This window comes from Microtus ochrogaster, chromosome 5 (assembly GCF_000317375.1).
Source record: "Microtus ochrogaster isolate Prairie Vole_2 chromosome 5, MicOch1.0, whole genome shotgun sequence".
NCBI classification, from domain to species: Eukaryota; Metazoa; Chordata; class Mammalia; order Rodentia; family Cricetidae; genus Microtus; species Microtus ochrogaster.
Genome location: NC_022012.1, coordinates 91,011,608 through 91,016,579, shown reverse-complemented (window position 1 = coordinate 91,016,579; position 4,972 = coordinate 91,011,608).

The window sequence follows — 4,972 nt, the reverse complement described above, 5'->3', positions numbered from 1 at the left end:
AACACACACCACCAACACACACACCACCAACACACACACCACCGACACACACCACCAACACACACCACCAACACACACCACCAACACACACACCAACACACACACCAACACACATACCACCAACACACACACACACACCACCAACAGACACCACCAACACACATACCACCAACACACACCACCAACACACACAAATGAAACACCACCAACACACACAGGGCCATGGGAAAACGTAGAGCCTATGAGCTGAGAAAAAGTGCTACACGGAGTGGGAGACCAGCAATCAGAGTGCCAATGCATGGGGTTGAGTGCACTGGCTGCTCTTCCAGAGGTCCCGAGTTCAATTCCCAGCCACCACACGATGGCTCATAACCATCTGTAATGAGGTCTGGTGCCCTCCTCTGGCCTACAGGCAGGAGGAATAATAGATAAATAAATCCTTCTGGAAAAAAAAGATTCTCAATGCACGCAAGGCTAGAATTGGTGAGCTCGGCCCTGAAGGGCCAGGCCTGGGAGCAGATGGCAAGGCAGATGAGCAGCACTGGTGAGGGCAGCCGGCCTCCACTCTGGGAGAGCCAAAGGCAGACGACGAGCTCTCGGAGCTGGTGGAGAGAGCAGCCGTGGGTGAGGAGCACGGGAAGAGACTGGGTTTGAGAGGGGGGTCTGGTGATGGACAGGGTGTGGACAGGCGAAGCCTTACAACATCGGGGACGCTGGGAGTTGGGAGGGGAGAAGGGCAAGGATGACATGAGCAGACACATCTGGAAGACTCCTGCCAGCTGACGTTGGTCAGCAGCAGTGTGTTTCTTGGTCCTGTGTCCCGTCAGTCTGTGTGTCCTTTATGCTGCCTCATGGCCACTGCCTTTTTCGGAGTTTGCCTTCATGGGTCTCCAGCACCTTCCTCTTAGCTCCTTCAGGAGCAGAGCCTGGTGACGATTCTCTTGTTGGGAAAGGAGGGAAGTAGTTTCAGGACACAGAGAGACTCCTGGTGGCTGGTCAGGTGGCTGCACAGGAGAGCCTGCCCTCAGGTCTGTCTCCTGGGGACACTTTAGGACTTGGGTGAGGATTCTCCAGCAAACATCTCTCCTTTCCTAGTGGGTACCAGGCCAAGGTTCTACAGGAAGTTCCAAGGAGCCCCACTCCAGCCTAGGCAGGTCATGCCTCCCCTTTAAAGTTGAGGACTCTGCCTCAGGGCCTGGAGAGATAGCTCAGCAGTTAAGAGAACTTGCTGATTTTCTTTCTTTCAGTTTTTCAAGACAGGGTTTCTCTGTAGCTCTGGAGCCTGTCCTGGAACTAGCTCTTGTAGACCAGGCTGGTCTTGAACTCACAGAGATCCACCTGCCTCTGCCTCCTGAGTGCTGGGATTAAAGGCATGCGCCACCACCGCCCGGCACAAAAAGATGTATTTTTAATGTATGTGCATGAGTGTTTTAGCTGTATGTCCTTCTGTATACTGTCTGTGTGCCTACTGTCTGAAGAGGCCAGAAGAGGGTCATATCCCCTGGGATTGGAGTTACAGATGGTTGTGAGCCACCATGTGGGTGCTGGGATTAGAACCCAGGATTTCTCTTATCTGCTGAGCCATCTCTCCAGCTCTCTCCAGCTCCCACACACTGATAACTTTTTTGTGCAAGGAACCAACATAACTAGAGCATGTCTGTGGGTTGAAAGAACTCAAGGCAGTTTTAGCCACAGCAGGGAGTCTGTTAGCTTATGTAACTAGAGAATGGCTGCATGCTTGAGATTTGGGGCATGACATTCCTAAGGGATCAACCACTCACCCTCAGCATCATGGTCCATCCACTTACCAAGACCCACCATCCTCATCACATAGGTTCTCCCTACTGAATTCTGTGTCCTGGGGCTTTCTAGCCATCTTCCATACATACATCTCTATGCATAAATCCCCATGGATGCCCTCTACCTGACCCCAGGTGGGACTTATTGCCACATCCTACTTATAAAGATACCCATGCCCAAGAAGGGTCGGAGGAATTAGTTAGTGGTCGGGCAGGTGCAGCCTGCCCCCTGGTGGCTAAATATTGTAAGTACCTTTCCATGGCGCTTTGGGTGTGGCACTAGGCTCCTTGAACTAGCTCCTAGCCACAGAGGGTCCAGACTTGTTCTATTCCACACAGCTGACATGATAGACATGTTTGTTTGGCTTCCCTCAGAGGTTAACAGAAAAGTCTTCGGGAATAAGAGGATCTGGAGAGGACAGAAAACAGGAAGCCGACTGATGTGCTCTGTTGGCATCCAGTCTCGGAGATGGTGGATGTGGATAGTGGCCACAGGCAAAGAAAAGCACCCAGGTTGGTGAGCATGGGAGCTGGGAGGAGACTTGTTATAAAATCGCTCAGGAAGGGTTTGGAAAATTCTGGGATCCAAGGTGGAATATTCTCAGCATATCTAGAACCCCCAAGAAACCCCCACTACCTCCAAAATTCCAATCTTCTCTACCCAGGGACCTTGGATACAAGAACGGTTACCTGAGTTGGGAGAGGACACAGCCCGACCCTGACCCCTACGTGAAGGACTAACTCCTGAGCAGAGTGAGCAGCCCCCATCTGCCCTCAACCCAGAAGTGGCTTTGAGTCCTGAAAGCCCTGAGAGGCCGGGGCTGACTTCATGTCTGGAGCTCCTTAGGTGGGACCTCATCCTTTGTGCCCTGCCCCCACACTGCGCTGTCCCATGTTCCGGATGAGAAGCAGCCATGCGTGGGCAGTCCCATACGCACAGCCTCATGTGTGTGATTTGATGTATCTGCGTGCATGTGTGGCCCTCCCTGAAAAGGCTCCTGTCTTCTCCAGCCATTCATGATGTCAGCTTCAACAGCAGGCTGCCCTGGTAACACTGCCTGCTGGAATCATTCCCGGGGGCAGAGCCCTGGCTGAGCAGGTCTGGCAACCGGCAGACACCTTGGCATAAGCAGCCACATGCTCGACTGTACACAGGCTCAGCTACATACCAGGCACAAGGCACACGTGACGTGGCTATCTGCCCAGCTGGTTTTTCTGCAATGGCACTGCCTATACATCACCATCTTCCCTGCCTGGGCCTCCATGTGTCCACCCTGACAGCGTGACCCGACTCCCCCAGCTGCCTTTGAGCCCAGCCTTCTAGGTCTCAGACTCCACGTGCAAGTGAGAGGGAGGGAGTCTCTATGGCGATTTCATTTTGGCTTTGCACATGGGATCTGCTTGTTTTTAAAGACAGGGTTTCTCAGGGCTGGAGAGATGGCTCAGAGGTGAAGAGCAAGTTAAAAACTCTTCCAGGGGTCCTGAGTTCAATTCCCAGCAACCATACGGTGGGTGTTTCACAACCATCTGTAATGACCTGGTTCCCTCTTCTGGCCTGCAGCATACATACAGGCAGAAACATAAAAGAAAGGAAGAAGGAGGAGGAAGAGGAGGAGGAAGGAAGGAAGGAAGGAAAGACGGAAGGAAGGAAATAAGGAAAGAAAGAAGGAAAGAAAGAAAGAAAGAAAGAAGGAAGGAAGGAAAGAAAGAGTTTCTTTGTGTAGCCCTGGCTGTCTTCGAACTCACTCTGTAGACCAGGCTGTCTTCAAACTCACAGAGGTCCACCTGGCTCTGCTTCCCCAGTGCTGGGACTAAAGGTGTGCACCAACAACTCCCACGGGCACGTGGGGTTCCACAGAGGTCTGGGTGATAAGGGCCTAGCCTGCTGGCTTCCTCTCACACCTGAGCTCATGCCTGGTTAATTGTTCCAGCGAACGGTCTCACAAACTGCCGTGCACACTGCCAATCTCCCCACTTAGATTGCTAACCTTCATTCTTAGGTGAGGCTCCCAATCCCACCTAATGACCGTGTCCGCCCTGGCAGGCTCAGCTCGTCCTTTGCCTTGGGAGATCCGTACCTGAGAGCTGGCTGGCTAGAGTGTATAGAGAGGAGGTGGGCAGGGGCATCCAGACTATGGTCTGTGACCCATAAGCTTCTGGAAGGCGTGCAACATGGAAGAATATTCCTGCCCTGGTCTGAGCTTTGAGATGGGTCCAAAGAAGTAAAATTTATGGAAATTCTAGAACCATTAAAATGTATTTGCAAAATACGGCATCAAAATATTTTGGGCAAATGAAAATCCTAGCCAACTGGCTTTGGCTAGACCTCTGAGAGCTCCCTAAACTCATTCTGTTTGCCGTGTCTGGGAGTCCTTGATAGGGATGAGGAGTTGACATTCATCCTGCCTGCTCAAGTACACAGCTCTGTGGGGGCAGTATGCATCCCCAAAGGGGTCAGTCTCCCTTGGCTGTAGGAGATAGACCCCCACAGGAAGGTCCAGCTTTGAGGGTCCTCGAGCAGAGGACGGGGGCATCTCTGTACATTTAGTGCTTCACAGAAACACCCCAGTTTCCACGGGGAAGTCCACACATGGTGGGTCTCAGAACGACTAGGTTCCCCAGGTAAGTTCTAGAAAGAGTCACAGTGCTGGGGCCACTCCAGACCAGAACCAGTTCCTTCAGGTAAGGCATGTGTCACAAATATGATACCTCTGTCTTTCCGTTTCTGATTTTCTTTGGGTGTGCTCCCACCCCCTACCCCAGACCTCTTGCAATAATTCTACTTTAAATTCTGGAGAGAGAGAGAGAGAGAGAGAGAGAGAGAGAGAGAGAGAGAGAGAGAGAGAGATTAGTTTGGCTCAGTTTATTACCATTTACCAAGTTATAATTGGTAAATTGGAAAATCATCACTCCAAATCTTAAAAGAAAAACCAGGGCATGGTGATGGCTCAGCAGTTGAGAACACTGACTGCTCTTCCAGAGTTCCCAGCATCTGCATCGAGTTGCAGGGGATTTGGCAGCCTCTTCTGGTCTCCACTGGCACAAGGCATGCACACGGTGCATGGACAAGCATGTAGACGCTCGCACGGACCCACTAAATAAAATAACAACAAGTAGGGCAGTGGTGGCACATACCTTTAATCCCAGCACGTGTGTATGAAGCAAAGGCAACA